This window comes from Schistocerca americana, chromosome 1 (genome assembly GCF_021461395.2).
Source record: "Schistocerca americana isolate TAMUIC-IGC-003095 chromosome 1, iqSchAmer2.1, whole genome shotgun sequence".
NCBI lineage: Eukaryota > Metazoa > Arthropoda > Insecta > Orthoptera > Acrididae > Schistocerca > Schistocerca americana.
The window spans coordinates 714,096,993-714,114,511 of NC_060119.1; the positions used below are offsets into that span (position 1 = coordinate 714,096,993).

A 17,519-nucleotide genomic window follows, 5' to 3' on the forward strand; every position below is an offset into this window, starting at 1 on the left:
CACAGGGAGAAACGATCACCACGGTAAAATCAGGGAAATTAGAGTTCGTTCGGAATGATATAGGTGTTCGTTCTTTCCGCGCGCTATACGAGATAGGAATAATAGAGAATTGTGAAGGTGGATCGATGAATCCTCTGATTTGCAGAGTGTCCATGTAGATGTAGATGTAGATCTTATTTTCGCTGTCCTTACGCGAGATGTGCTTTGGCGGCAGAAGGATCGTTCTGCAGTCAACCTCAAACGACGGTTCTATAACTTTTCTCAATAGTATTCTCGAAAAGAATTCCTCCTTCCCTCTAGAGATTCCGATTTGAGTTCCGTAAGCATCTCCGTAATACTGTTGGCCGAATCCGTGGGTAACAAACATAGTAGCTCCCATCTGAATTGCTTCAATGTCTTCCTTTGATCCAACCTGATGGGGATCCCACACACCCGAGCAATAGTCAAGGATGGGTCGCACTAGCAATCTGTACGCTGTCTCCTTTACAGAGGAACTTAGCTTTTCTAAAATTCTCCCAACAAAGCTTACTCGACCATTCGCCTTCCGTACTACAATCTTTAACGGCTGTTTACGTCACTTTGCCTTCCTCACACTAGAGACTGTTGAATTCGCTGGTGAATAAACTAGGGAAATCTAGCGAGGCGGAGCATTATTCAGAAAATCTACCAGGTGTGAGTAGGGCTCGCGCATTGAGAGATCCGTACAAACTACGTGCTGTGCAGACAGTTCTTCCTTTATGGAAATCGAGGACCTCGATGGTTTTTGCTTGTTACCGACATTGATATTGGCAAGATATCTATCCCAGGGATTCCAAGACATTCGAAGGTGTTTTGATCTCAAGTTCGGAGCTGAATAACAATTGACAAATTTTTTGGTGTGATGTAATTACAGATTAACAATTCTGATTCTCTTCCTTTATTTATACTGTTCTTGTCAGATTTCATGATATTACGTCGGTGGAAGTACCCTATAAGTTTCAATGAGTGAGTCTGAGAGTGTCAAAATATGTGATATAAATGTCTGCATCTTTTGATTGCATTGACTTAGAAGCTTCATTTTTTATATCGCCAAGGGACTGTAGACGTTAATACTAACATAAATTTCAACGTGATATGTCGAACCATTCCTGGCTTTGGAACAGTGGAGAGACAGAGAGACAACTAAGCGATTCTCGTAAAGGTTCCGTTTTTACCACTGAGAACGGAATCCTGAAAATTACTTACATATTGGTATTCTCAATGAACGGGATTCATATTATAACTCTTCCCTAACAACCGAAACTTTAGTCCTGTCACGGCAAAAGCCACTTATAAGACTCCAACGTGCCGTGAAACACGCCAATGTTACCCTCTGAGAGGATTACGAAGTTTTACCGCGCGTGTGTGTAATTGACAAGGGTATTTGACTATAATTTCGATTTTGGTGAAATAACAGAAATACCATACGGGCTTTGATCTTGGGAGTTAACGAAAGTGGTAAAATCATAAATGAATGAAGAAAAATGAACGGTCGCCAGCCCGATTAGGCACGTTAATTTGGACATATATATTTCAGAAAATTGAATATTGGTTATTGAAGTTAATTTTGTTGAGATTTCCCTTTGAAAAGCAAACAGGATACAAACTGACGCAGCGCTCTCTGTACTGTGCGTAGCAGCAGTTACAAATAAGATCCGCACCAATAAATTATGGGGAGAAAATTTGCATCAAGTTCATACTAATGACAGCCGTACTCGAGAGCCTTACTTAACAAATACTGAGATGTCACTGCATGAAGTGCAGAACTAAATTTGGACATGCGGGGCTTCTATCTTGACTGCCATGAATAACACAAAGATGAATAACATCATAAATACACTGTTTAAGATCCTCGCAATATAGCAGTTTTCCTTAGTAACAGTTCAATTTTTTCTCTCATAGGTGGAGAATATAATGGGGACCCATAAAGTAGTATAGTTTCACTAGTCAGAGCTCTTTCATTATTACAATAGTAAAGTAAAACTCTAAAAGCAAATAATTCACTTCACTTGGAGTAGTTCATAAATTACTTTGCAAGATAGTAAAATATACATTGGACTTAATTAACTTCAAATAATGATGGGTATCAAAATTACACCACCTTTAAAATTGTGCATACTTTTTGTTCTATCAATACTATCTTAAATCTGTTCATTAAAGGTTAAATGTACTTCAACTTTAATTACCTGTGAAGCAGGTATTCTTTGCAATAATACTTACACAATCTTGCACAGAAATCCTACAAAACTATATTTTATAATAAACTAAGAATACTTTAGCAAAAGCATATCCAACTTCACTTTTGTGGTTTTAGCTTTAACTATGGCTACTCCTTTTCCTATAGACAAAAAATCACTTTTAAACACCTGCAAAAATTGTTGTTTTAAATCACGATACTCGGTTTTAGTAGCACTTAGGTGAGGATCCTGCGTAGGTTCGTGATCAGGATTGAAAATACGATTACGGACACGAATTTATGTTTAATGTGGTTATTATTGAAACAACACACAAATTAACTGGTCCATGGCATATATATTACTTAACTGAATGTATGAAGTTCGTGAAGCAGTGGCGAAGAATGGTGGCAGGTGACATGGCGGCTAACTGTACTCACGGCTCTTGATGTACGAATGCTCAATAAAATCTCTTCTTGGCGTCGGATTTACAACATATTGGAGCCATTCCATTATGCCGTGAATACCCAACAATAGCCAAATCCACGTCCGAGGCAAATCCGCTGTAATGCAGCTTCCAATTACCTTAGCACCGTCGAAGTGTACCGTGCTAAGGCTAACCACATGCTGCCTGTCGTTCACACACATGAGCCGCTCAGTTCGACTGCCAAACTCACCTTTTACATGGCGCCATGCCACTTGCCTTGCGGAGGAACTTCCCTATAGCGTTTACATGTTACAAATACAAGTGCCCTAAGCATGAACCAGCTTTTAACAAACCTTTTCCTTTTGCTTTTGCTTTTTACGTATATAGCACTCCGTCTTCAGGCCACGGGTAGCCTACCGGGACCATCCGACCGCCGTGTCATCCTCAGTTGAGGATGCGGATAGGAGGGGCGTGGGGTCAGCACACCGCTCTCCCGGTCGTTAGGATGGTATTATTGACCGAAGCCGCTACTATTCGGTCGAGTAGCTCCTCAGTTGGCATCACAAGGCTGAGTGCACCCCGAAAAATGGCAACAGTGCATGGTGGCCCGGATGGTCACCCATCCAAGTGCCGACCACGCCCGACAGCGCTTAACTTCGGTGATCTCACGGGAACCGGTGTATCCACTGCGGCAAGGCCGTAGCCACTGCTTTTTACATGTAACCATCACAAAAACTCTAATTTTCTTGCCATAGATCAAGGAGTTTAAACAACACAGAATACACACATCATAAGTTACAGATACGCAGTTACATAATATAAAGCTACTTCTAATCGATATAAGTATTACAATATCTCTATCAGGCTTTCTGATGCAGGTTGTCCTGTTATTTCACTACATTGGTTCAGGCGACTAATGTAAAATTCGTACAAAAATCCCAAGACTAATTCCTAGTAAATTATTTCGACTGGCGTGCGGTTGTCACATTTCCGTCCCCTCTTGCTCTGCTGTGGTAGTCGCAGAAATCTGATCGGTTTTACGGCTCCATATAGAGATAATGTTTGATAGTTTGGCAATTCCCTTGACGTGTCCGTTTGCCCTTAATAATATGAGCTGAGTTTCTCAAAGTTCTTTGCAGAAACAATTTCCTACTAATGTATGTGTATTCAGCTAATTTCACCGTATAACTTCAGTTTCATGATTTTGCTTACTTAAAGTAGCCACGCCAAAATGGATCGCAACTGTATTTTCGTAAGAACAAAGAGATGATTTGTAAAATATCTGAAACGACGTCCAAGTAAGAAAAAAAATATTTGTGTGAAACGTAGCCAGGACAAACAGTGACAAACAATGATCTTGTGAAACACAAGTCGCTCTGTTCGTCCACAAGACGCAGAAGGCAGCAGGCAACCGCCTAGGGTGATGCCGTATTACTTGACTTCTGGAAGACGTTCGAAAGAGTGTTGCACTATCGCTTAATCAACTGAATATAAACGTACGAAGTATCAGATTAGTTTTGTGATTTGATTGAAGGCTTCTCAGCACATAGCTTTCTTAATCGAGAGAATTTTTCAGATGTATAAAACGCTTAGTATGTATCCAGAGGAAGTCTTACAGAAACATCAATGTTCGTACTTCGGAGGCTCCGTGAGGCTTTTCGCGGATGACGCTGTTACATATAGAGAAAGCTTAGAGAATTGCGGAAATAGTAGCAGCGAATCGACGCTTGATCCAAGGACTGGCAGTTGATCCTCAACGTAAGCCGACGTAACGTATTGCGCGTAAAGAGCGGAAAGAGGCGTTATTACATGAATACACAATTGCAGAACAATCGCTGGAAGCGGTAATACCCATTAAATATCTGGGAATATGCGTACGGGGCGATTTAAACAAAACGAACACTTAAAACTAATCTTAGGGAACGCTGGGATTCGTTGGAAGAATGCTCAGTATGTATGGTCCGTCCACGTAAGGAGTAGCTTCAGAAAAAACAATTTTGAATCATTTGAACGTGTCTGTTCGATCCTCATCAGGATAATTTATGTGTAACATTTGTGGTTCTGTGCAAGCATTGTTTAAAGATAAACCATTTTGAAGGCAACAAAGGTACCAACGACTGCAGAAAGATGCCTTGTAATAGATAATTACGACTAGCAGAGTCACAAGGCTCATAAACGAGGTATTATTTGGCAAGAAGTTAAACAGTTGCTTTTGAACGAGACATGTTTTTTGTCGTACAGTACGCAGGGAAAATCAATCAGCAGAACGGAACAGTATGCAGGTTTGATATGTTGCATCATCCAGAATGAGATTTTCACTCTGCAGCGGAGTGTGCGCTGATATGAAACATCCTGGCAGATTAAAACTGTGTGCCGGACCGAGGCTCGAACTCGGTCACGTTACATAATTTAAAGTGTATCCGGACTGCAGCAGCAAAAAGCCACAATAACTACTCTACCCAGATCTATGATCCAATCCTGTTCCGTTCCTCTGTATTGTTTTCACTTCATATTTGCATTTCGAATACGAATAAGGGAAGAATGTACGACAACACAAAACCATCCATACGATTCTGTCACCACAACCTATGTTCAAAGTCAACGTGTAATAACCATTTACAGACGGCAGGTGGCAGCACTAGCAGTGGAGGGTGAATAAAGCGTGTTGGGTGGCGTGGGAGGGGGGGGGGGGATTGAGCTGCTCTCATCTGTTACTTTCCCCTCTTTGGGGAAGTATGTGGGGAAGTTTGTAGCCTTTCGGCTTTTACTCCCCTTTGTACGCGTGTGTGTGATTATTTCTGTAGTTTTTTGGTGTCTGTTTAATGTGATGATTGTTCTGTTTGTGTCTGGTACTTGCCTGAGGTTGGCGATATGATTGGTGTTATATGGGAAGGAGCTGGATTAGCGATTGGGTATAGGAATTTTCTCTTCGACTTAATCGTCGAAGATCGTCATGGGGCGCTTATGCTTGTCGCGGGACATGCCATACTGACCTAGGGAGTGGATGAGGGCATTTCCTGATCTAGAAGAACCTTCATAGAAGGCCCTTGCCAGATCTTGGAAACGCTCAGGAGTGGGTGGTGGTGGTGGTTAGTGTTTAACGTCCCGTCGACAACGAGGTCATTAGAGACGGAGCGCAAGCTCGGGTTAGGGAAGGATTGGGAAGGAAATCGGCCGTGCCCTTTCAAAGGATATGCCTGAAACGATTTAGGGAAATCACGGAAAACCTAAATCAGGATGGCTGGAGACAGGATTGAACCGTCGTCCTCCCGAATGCTCAGGAGTGGGATTTCTGCTGTGGCGTTCAGATCATCTGTGGGGAATCCAAGAGGTAGATGCAGTGCCCTTCTGAGGGCGCGGTTCTGCAGCCTCTGGAGTTTGTCCAGCTACTGCTTTGCCACGTATCCCCAAACAGAGCACGCATATTCCATTACTGGCCAGATCAGGGCCTGTTACACATTAACTGCTACTGGGCAGGGAAGGGAGCTGGTTGAGTTCAGAATTGGGTATAGGATGGACATTCTGGCGAAGACCTTCCTGTGGACGTCGTCTATGTGGGGTTTCTACGTGAGACGAGAGTCCAAGGTTACGCCAAGGTACTTGGCGGTTCTGCGCCAGGGGAGTTGGGTGCCATTTAGGTGAAGGTGGAGTGGGGGGGGGGGGGCGTTGAGGAGGTTCGCGCCTTCCGAGCCTGCGGGTAATCAGCACAGCCTGTGTCTTTTCAGTGTTGGGGGGGAGGGGGGGGGAGGGCGGACAGCAGCGTAGCCGTTCTTGTTCTCGTAATGCTGAAACGTACCGATTTCTCTGATGTCCAAAAGGGCAGCTTTCGGGCCACGGTGGAATCACTTCCGAAAAAGCTAAGATTGTAAGCTGTCCGCATGCCTCCTTGGTAAAAGTATGCCGTGCATGGAAAAATAGCGCTATCCAAACCCAGCGCCGAGGCAACTGTGGCGCACCACGGGTCGTAGCTGACATGGTTGGGTTGGGTTGTTTTGGGGAAGCAGACCAGACAGCGAGGTCATCGGTCTCATCGGGCTAGGGAAGGACGGGAAAGGAAGTCGGCCGTGCCCTTTGAAAGGAACCATCCAGGCATTTGCCTGGAGCGATTTAGGGAAATCACGGAAAACCTAAATCAGGATGGCCAGACGCGGGATTGAACCGTCGTCCTCTCGAATGCGAGTCCAGTGTCTAAACAAGGTGACAGGGGTCAACGGCGGCTGCGGAAGTGCGTACGGCGGGATGGACGGGCAACTGCTGCTCACAGCAGATGCAACTGACCGTCCAAATTAATTAAGTGGCTGCTAACAGGTCCTCCTCAACGACCGTTCAGCAAACGTTGCTGCGTGTGAGCTTGTTCAAAATGGTTCAAATGGCTCTGAGCACTATGGGACTTAACATTTGTGGTCATCAGTCCCCTAGAACTTAGAACTACTTAAACCTAACTAACCTAAGGACATCACACACATCCATGCCCGAGGCAGGATTCGAACCTGCGACCGTAGCAGTCGCGCGGTTCCTGACTGAGCGCCTAGAACCGCTAGACCACCGCGGCTGGCTGTGAGCTTGTGTAGCAGGCGTATGCTTCATGCATCCACGGTGACTGCTGTTCATCGGCTATGAAGACAGGAATTTGCACGCCAGTATCTATACTAGACGTGCACTGAGTGGTGGTACGTGGCCTTTTCAGAGAAATCACGTTTTATGCTGCATCAGACGGTTAACCATTGGCGTGAAACGCCGGAAGTGTCCAGGACGCAGGGCAATTCCTGCGTGATGTCGTCATTCTACAAGCCACAGTGGATCAATACAAGTATGCATCTATGCTTGGGGACCACTCCTATATGTAGTTTATTTTTTCTCCGGCACGATGGCATCTACCAGCAGGGCAATTCAACGTGTCACACAGCTTGCAATGTTTATGTGTGGTTCGAAGAGCACGAGAATGAGTTTACTGTACTCCAGATCGAGAATCTGTGTGACCACCTATATCGGGCTGTTCGCGCCATGGATCCCAAACTGAGAAACCTAGCGAAGCTGGCCATGGCACTGGTGTCGACATGGCTCCACATCCCTGCAGAACCTCACTGACTGTCTTCCTGCACGTCTCCCAGCAGACCGAGCTGCAGAAAGGTGGTTATTCAGAATTTTGACACGTGGTCACATCAAAGTGAGTGGACAGGGTACTTTGGGAAGTATGACACAGAGAACAATACATGTGTTACATAAATTGTCCCAAGCAAATGTTTAGCGTTCTGACAAAGTGTGCTCTGATTCTTGTGGCGTCTTTCTTCAGTGCCTCAGGCTTCTGCAGGTCTACACTCGTTAACCTCTCGACGTAGATTGCACACAAACGCCAAGTTTTACAAAGAAATGACCTTGATAGGTGGCAGGAAAGGCACGTCCACGTATTTTTAAATCATTTATGTTTTAGCCGTTTAGATCCTATTCCCTTGTCGGTGTGCGACCCTTATTGTGTAGCATTGATAGAGGAAAGAGAGACAGAGCAAAGAAGAGCTGAGTATTTCGTGACGTTTTGTTTAGTAAGAGCAAAGTTTCACGGAAACATTCTTCCAACTCCAGTGATAGGCGATACAAGAGAGCGCTGTGAATTCCCGTGTGATTCACTTTTAAAATTCTGAGAACGTAACTTCTTGGACAAGTCACCGAACACATTGCCTCCGCCTAGACATCTCGGGAAAAGAGAACAAACGGGTTAGAGGGATTCCAGCTCACACAGGGGCTTGGCAATGGTCGTTCCACCTGTACACTATTCGCGACTGGTACAGCAAAGGGGAGAGAGCTATCTATGCGGCGTGATGTACCCTCCGCCACGCACCGTAAGGCGGATTGAAAATTTAGTTGTTTACTTCCGCGTTGTTTCATTCAAAATATTCGTGACAAACGCTATGATGTGGTACGTAACAACTAAACCGCAAAAGACAAGAGAAAGAAAAGAAAAATATTTATATGGCTGCATGTTTGTCACCTACAGGTCTTTCCTGTGTAAAATAACTAATTCTATTCATGGATTTCTCTATGGTATAGAACGAGTTGTTACGGAGAAATATCAGTAATCTAAATCTGAAAACACTTTTACTGTCTGTCAGACATCATATTTCCACGTCACATTTTCAAAGAGTTTTATAGCTGTGTATTTCAATTCTTTTTGTGCCAAAATTAGATTTATTAAAGAGTAATGCTGACCATTTATCCTACAAGTGCTGTAGTTATGTATATCTCTGTTACCTCGAACTCAAATGGGTCGTTGAGAATCGATTTCGTAAGTGAATGAAAGATGCGTCTAAGATGTATGTTTGTGAACCACGCGCATAATTCTAATTACATTCCCTTCTGCAATAAATATGTTTTGTCTAAGTGAAGTGTTAGCACAGAATATTATTCCGTAAGACAACACTTAAGGAAAATATACATAATGTGTTAACTTTTTGATTTAATAATCCCCAGAATTGGCAATTATTCTTATAACAGAAGTAGGAAAACCTACTTCACGGTTTTTCCACTTTAAATTTTCATCATTATACACATCTAAGAACATCCTGGCTGTAGGGCATTTTTGACACTAAGTAAGTGAATGAGGTTTTTTTTTCATTAGTTTAAAGCTAATCGATTTGTGCACAAGCAGACTGTAGCTTTCACATGATCATTGACCATTGTCTCTGTTGGTGCTTCTTTGGGTGGCTTTACAGCAATGCTTGTACCATCAGCAAACAAAATTCTGCCTTCTGATCAAAACAAATGGTGTATTGCTAACACAAAGCAGGGGAAGTAATGAGAAAACGATCGAATCCTATAGCACTCGCATTGTAATTTCTCCCCATTCTGATGATGCGGCGTTTCTCTTTGTGTTACTCGAACAGCCTAGGGTAACCGTCTGAAATTTTGTTTGTTAATTAAGAATATAAACAAAGTCACAATTTTTAGTGTCATACAGAAGATATTATCCACTTCATATTAACTTCTACTATATGGTCATTATGACATTCCATAACTCTGATGGGGTTGTGAGGTTAGTTTTCATTTCACTATACATGTTCTGTATCACTTTTTAAGTGTACTGTTTGGCTTTCTCCTCAGAACTATTTTCACAATTTGTATCATCTGTTTGTAAAAAGCAATTGTTAGAATTATCTGCTACAAGCGAACTGTCTTCTTCAGTGCTCCCGTCCTCTTTAATAGAAACAGTGTCATCCCCTATTGCTTCTTTCCTTGTCTCTCTTTTAACAATACTCCATACTCATTTTATATTACTGTAAGATCTGTCAGTTTCAGACAATATGTGCATAATTTTGGATTTTTCAACTTTGATTAACATTTCATGGATGAAACTGGCTAGATAGCTTACTGGTTTATTTGTTCATTGCATTTCTGCTATTTCCCTCATCAGACGTCGGAAATTAAGATGAAAGCAACGTAAAGCGGAACAGGCGTTTGTTATACAACAAGCTAACAGGAGGTAATAAATTAAAGGGTTAAAAAGGCACACTGACCAAAAGCTAAGAACTTATAAAAGAAGGTTCTGTGTCTGTAACTATATCTAACTGGGGCGTCGCCTAATGGCTTGGATTAAAAAAATTTACAAAGATATAATGTTTAGTTGACAGGTGGCGCTAGTGTTGAGGATGTTGCCTTCAGTTTTATTTGTCATCTATAAGTTTTTGCTTTTTTATACTTATAAGAAACAGATCGCATTTAAAATGTAAACGTTCGAATTCAGATCATAAAACACGACGTAAATGATTATAATTGTATACTTGTCAAATTATCTGTTCATCTGTTAATGATGATGTGAAAGCTACAGTCTGCTTGTGCACAAATCGATTAGCTTTAAACTAATGGAAAAAAAAACCTTCTTCACTTGCTTAGTGTCAAAAATGTCCTACAGTCAGGATATTCTTAGATGTGCACAATGATGAAAATGTAAAGTGGAAAAACCGTGAAGTAGACCTGCCGAAGCATTTAGGTTTGCCTACTCCTGTTATAAGAATAATTGCCAATTTTGGGGATTATTAAATCAGAAAGTTAACACATTATATATATTTTCCTTAAGTGATGTCTTACGGAATAATATTCTGTGCTAACACTTCACTTAGACAAAACATATTTATTGCAGAAGGGAATGTAATTAGAATTATGCGCGTGGTTCACAAACATACATCTTAGACGCATCTTTCATTCACTTACGAAATCGATTCTCAACGACCCATTTGAGTTCGAGGTAACAGAGATATACATAACTACAGCACTTGTAGGATAAATGGTCAGCATTACTCTTTAATAAATCTAATTTTGGCACAAAAAGAATTGAAATACACAGCTATAAAACTCTTTGAAAATGTGACGTGGAAATATGATGTCTGACAGACAGTAAAAGTGTTTTCAGATTTAGATTACTGATATTTCTCCGTAACAACTCGTTCTATACCATAGAGAAATCCATGAATAGAATTAGTTATTTTACACAGGAAAGACCTGTAGGTGACAAACATGCAGCCATATAAATATTTTTCTTTTCTTTTTCTTGTCTTTTGTGGTTCACTCGTCACGTACCACATCATAGCGTTTGTCGCGAATATGATGTCTGAAACAATTAGCCTGTGTGGAGTTCTCCAAACTAATAAAAAATATTCACTAAAACTGTTACACACTGATATCTATGTAAGAACAGCATGAACTTCACCATTGAAAATATTTTTTGCGTAAACATGATGTAATGATTATAAAAGTAGCACTAACTGTTAAAATTACCCATGTCTGATAAATAAAAAGCTACGCCCTGTAAAATAAAACACAGTCAAACAATACACTAAAATTTTATAAGTTTGTAGATTTTAATGTATTGCTTGAGTATGGTTTGTCATTATTCTCTTCTGAACTGTAAATTCAGCTAAGTTGCGTAAAATTATTAACTGTTATTGACAACCCTTTTACCTCAGGATAGCCATGTGTTTCATTAACTTTCGCTTGTTGTGTGTATACGTGTTCTATAAGGATACTACTATTTTGGGGAGCTCGGGAACGGAAATTTATGACTGATACTAAATTAAAAGTGGGTAACAGAACCTCTAGATCACTTTTTTGTCAGATTATTTCAAGAAATTTACATTAAAGTTATCGCAACTTAGTGACCCCTTCTTTCTGTCTAACAGCGAGGACAATAATTCATCAAAATTTGCCGGCCGAAGTGGCCGTGCGGTTCTAGGCGCTGCAGTCTGGAATTGCGAGACCGCTACGGTCGCAGGTTCGAATCCTGCCTCGGGCATGGATGTTTGTGATGTCCTTAGGTTAGTTAGGTTTAACTAGTTCTAAGTTCTAGGGGACTAATGACCTCAGCAGTTGAGTCCCATAGTGCTCAGAGCCATTTAAACCATTTGAATTTTCATCAAAATTTCTCATGGTAGTTCCCAATCACCCAGTGGAGACTTGTACATTGTAACAATAACAAATACTACGTTTCCCAATACTAACTGGCAGGCACATGCATTATATAACCTGATATACACAGAATTTACTTATTTCTACATTTTTATATTTAAATTATTTTTATGAATGTGAGAGCTCCATTTTTATCCATACTGTATCTATACGAACATGTCGCTAATTTATATCCACTTATATTAAGTATTACTGTCCCTGCAGTGGTTATGCAGATGCAGATATGTGAACTCAAAGAACACGTACCATTGTGCATCACAAAATTGCCGTAAGGACGTTGAACAGCCTTTGCATAATGTTTAAATTGAAGTTTGATGCGCAGTTCCCGAGCCAGTTTTATCCAGGTGATTCCGTTCTTCATGTGGATGTGCTGAGCGTTGCGGTATATGATTGATGGTTGATTTGTGGGAGGGGACCAAATAGCGAGGTCATCGGTCCCATCGCATTAGGGAAGTATGGGGAATGAAGTCGGCCGTGCCCTTTCGAAGGAACCACCCAGAAATTTTCCTGAAGCGATTTAGGGAAATCACCGAAAACCTAAATGAGGATGGCTGGACGCGTGTTTGAACCGTCGTCCTCCCGAATGCGAGCCCACTTTGTTAACCGCTGCGCCACCTCGCTCGGTGATTGAGTGTAGACGGAGCGCCTAGTACATAGGCAACCAAAGTGGCGCCGCTTGCGTGCCAGCTGCCGGCATGCGAGGCGCGCGCTCTGCGGGACCGGTAGGGGCGGCCTTGGCCGGGGTCCAGACCGGTGGCAGCGGTCCGCCGCCCACGCCGGGTCAAGGTGAGCCGCGCTGTGGCCAGGCCGCTGCGCCAGCTGAGCCACCGCCGCTCACCTGCCCCCGCCCTAGGTCACGGCGCCGCTGACTCAGCACTCGCGGACGCCATTCAAGTGCGTCCCACAGCAACACCTCTGGCAGTGGAGTCGTTGGCAATGCTTTGCCCAACCACTATCCTCGTGCTAGCCAGCCACGTGGAGTATTAGTACTGAACGTCAAAGGCAGACACCGTCTTCGGTACCATGAAGCTAAACAATGAATGAAGTTTGTTTCATTGCTAATCTTTAACTGGCTCTTGATAAAAAAACATTGGGTGTAGGAATCGCGCGCCGAGGATTCCGCACAATCTTAATTAATATGTAGACACGTCATCCATTTTGTGATCGAGAATTTCGACCTTTTTTCCTGTTACCCACATTGATATTGGCAAGATATCGGTCCCAGGGATTCCAGTATTTCCAGCATGTTTTAATTTCAGTAATATAGAAATGACAGCAACTTATGCAATTGGCAACGACCATTATTATAATAATCAGAATTTCGACGTTCAGGCTGTCAGGGTCGAAATGGTAAAAGTCAGACGTCAGGTAAGTAATGATTTTATTGCTCAGGTCACGTGTTTCGGACTAGTGTGTGAATGTTTGTTTGAAGTACAACTTGAAACGCCATATCTACAAGTAGTAATCGTTCCTGGATATATGATGATCGATATCCGAAACGCGTCATTTGGGCGATAAAGACAATCCCTGCCTGTATGAGTTTTACCTTTGTGGCCCTGTTAGCCTGAATGCAGAACTACTGATTGTTTTAATTTCAAGTTTGACGTTGGACAACAACAATTCTTGGTCCACAGGAAGCGCACTTTAAGTTCTGATGAGTGGGTTTCTGAGTATCAAAATAAGTGACATATATGACTATATCTCTTGACCGCGTTGACACATAAGCTTCAATGTTTTACGCCGCCAGATTCCCATGAGCCTTAGTATGTGGCATAAATTTGAATGTGATCCGTCTACCCATTCCGTAGAAAGAGGACTCTTAACAGGTGGACGAAGAGACAGAGAGTCGAATAGAAAATGACGAATAATTATTTTCATGTGACATAATTACAAATATACATTTTTAGGATCTTTTCTTTGGTTTTATTGTGAAACGTTCCTTTTTGCCACATTTTGTGATTCTAGAACAACAGTTCTTTACACCCTTTAAGTTTTGATGGGTGAGTTTCCGACTGTCAAAATACGTGACATTTATGGCCATATCTTTTGACTGCTTTGAGTTAGAATCTTCGATATTTTACATCACCAAGGGATCATAGATATCAGTGTGTCATAAATTTCAACTTTATACGCCTATCCGTTGCTGAGAAACAGGGTTTTTAACAGTCGGACAGACAGAAAGACAGACGGACAACGAAGTGATCCTATAACCCTTCCGTTTTTTGCAGCTGCGGTACGGAACGCTAAAAATAGGCCATGTTCATATTATGACTTTCCGTGAACACGGAATTATGTATTTTTGTTTGTTTACTGCAAATAATACAAAAAGAGCACATGATAATATTCTTTTACTGTATCTGTCAGAATAAGATTAACATTCTAAAATTTTAGTTACGGTGAAAATTGGCTTCCAATGGTTTCTTTGGCAGAAATAATTTCTGATTTATTGTTGAGCGGCTGTGTACCACATCCACATTCCATATTTTCATTACAAAAAGTTTTGAAGCAAGTATCCTAAATTGATAGCGCACACACACACACACACACACACACACACACACACACACACACACACACAAAAATCACGGAACTACAGCATTTCTTTCGTTAGCTGCACTGTAGCAGCTGGTTAATTATCCTCAGGATTGTATTTTTCATCTTCTTTATTAACGCAATCTTCTGATTTCAGTCAGCTATCCGGCATAGTGCCTAGGGAACATCTATGGAAGAAGATTCTTAAGTTCTCCTAGCTTTGTTCTGTGATTTTTTGTTTCCTTCTGCATACATCACTGTAGTCCTAGGGTCGCATCTCAGCAGAAGACGACACGTGTTTCTTCCAGCAAGTGTTGCAATTTTCGAGGGTTCGGTGTCAGCCAGGTAGTGTTTGAATTTAATTACCACTGGACAGGTACGTCATATGCGAAGCCTCTCAGTTTGCTTTCACCTTATTTGCCGTAGAAGTAAATAAATAAGTGTAAAGCACTGTGCTGAATCTACGTCGTATACCATTACAAACAAATTTTAACTTAAAAATGGAATATAGAACTATGTAACGCACTGTTACTTTTTAGTCACTTTTATCTTCTCCAGAATCGCTGTAAATCTTTAGCTGCGAACCACAGTCTGCCACGTTCAACACTCGATGAACAGGGCGCATTATATTACTGGATAAGGAGAGCTCACTTCGTGCAAGTATCAACTGGAACTACAAATTTGCTCTACCAGCCACAATTTATTTCCATTACTCGTTTGAGTGATGGAAACGGCCTTCAAAGGTGGATTTATGTGAATTAATATAACATGTATATGTTGTCTCTGTCTTTGGGGTAATCTATGTCATTGTCTCCAGTGGTTACAGGTTCTTCTTACTTCAGTGTTTATGAAGTGTGTGTGACGGTGTATGTCATGTAAACATGAAAAAAGAAGAGCCTGCAACCACTGGAGGCAAGGCCCTAGGCTTCCCCAAAGTTATACATAAAACTCATACACTTCTTATTGATACACATAAATCCACTTGATGATGAATGTTTAAAGCTCTGAAATGATTGTTGGGAATAAAATACATTACAGCTAACAATAGTAAATTTGCAGTTTCAGTTGATGTGAATGACAGTGACGGTAATGCCTAACCGAAAACGTTAGCAACGTAGAACTACAGACGTCTGTGAGCAGACGGCAGGTCTCTGCATCGCGTACAAGGAGCAATGAATAACTCGAAAATGGTAGAAATCTTTTACTCAGGCTCCCAGTTAAGAGAGTACGATGGCAGTGCAGTCCGCGGATTGCCCGAACCAACGGAGCTAACGCGAGATTTCTCATGCTGGAAGATGGAGCAGTTAGGTTTTCATTAAGATAGTAACAATCCGCATATCTGTATGTCTAGCAGGTATTTCAGAGTAGCCTTCTGAGTTGAGGAACCTGCCAATTCAACCGAGAACCCAAGTTACTAAAACGTCCGCAAAACATTGTGGAAACTCTTCCAATTTGCAAAGTAGCCTGAGAAATACAATGAACGCAACGAGGAATATAATTCACGAATACCCACAAACTTGATTCTTCTCGTTGCCAACTATAGGAAGAAAGAAGTTTGTGCTATAGCTTGAAACTCAGCTCCGGTGTATTTTTACGCTAAAGGGTTAGGGGAAATCCTTTTTTTACGTTCTGCGGTAGTTCGTGCGTCATGGCGAAGAGATTTGTATCTACGAATCGGAACGACGCTATGCGGTAGTGGTCTGCTATGGTCGTATTCCGCTTGGAATTATGACGTGAATTCCCCGCAGACTGAGTTGGATTCTTTATCCTCCCGTTGCCCCGTTCACCACCTCACTGGTTCGTCTCCTACTGCTTATTTCCAATGTATTTTCCCTGTGAAAAATATCCATTCTCCTTTTTTCATTTTATGCAACGACTTTGATACGGAACATATCAGATCAGCATGGTAGTAGATAAGGACGTAGAAAATAACATTTCTACTAAAAGGAATGGTACAACATTTCTCCTCGCGTATTTGTGAATTAAAATAATTGTTTTGAAAATGTGGCTGCGTATCCATTTTATGCACTGTAACGATTTTGAAAGTTCGTCGATGGATATAACATCTGTTCGTCTTTGTCTCTATATTTGTTTTATTTTTACGTCTACATGGATACTCTGAAAATCACATTTAAGAGCCTGGCAGAGGGTTCATCGAACCACCTTCATAATTCTCTATTATTCCAATCTCGTATAGCGCGTGGAAAGAACGAACACCTATATCTTTCCATGCGAGCTCTGATTTCCCTTATTTTATCGTGCTGACCGTTTCTCCCTACGTAGGTCGGCGTCAACAAAATATTTTTGCATTCAGAGGAGAATGTTGGTGATGGAATTTCGTGAGAAGATTCCGTCGCAATGAAAAACGCCTATCCTTCAATGATGTCCAGCCCAAACCCTGTATCAATTCTGTGACACTCTCTCCCATAGTTCGCGATAATACAGAACGTGCTGCCCTTCTTTGAACTTTTTCGATGCACTCCGTGAGACCTATCTGGTAAGGATCCCACACCGCGCAGCAGTATTCCAAAACAGGACGGACAAGCGCAGTGTAGGCAGTCTCCTTAGTAGATCTGTTACATTTTCTAGGTGTCCTGCCAATAAAACGCAGTCTTTTGTTAGCCTTCCCCACAACATTTTCTATGTGTCCCCTCCAATTTAAGTTGTTCGTAATTTTAATACCTAGGTATTTAGTTGAATTTACGGCTTTTAGATTAGACTGCTTTATCGTGTAACCGAAATTTAACGAATTCCTTTTAGCACTCACGTGGATGACCTCACACTTTTCGTTATTTAGGGGCAACTGACAATTTTCGCACCATTCAGATATCTTTTATAAATGGTTTTGCAATTTCTTTTGATCCTCTGATGACTTTATTAGTCGATAAACGACAGTGTCATCTGTAAACAACCTA

General features: G+C 41.7%; 1 pseudogene; it reads right to left on the reverse strand.

Annotated features, from left to right (window-relative positions):
- Positions 1-3,206: 3,206 nt before the first annotated feature.
- LOC124558498 lies at positions 3,207-3,324 on the reverse strand (annotated as a pseudogene).
- Between the last annotated feature and the right edge of the window lie 14,195 nt (positions 3,325-17,519).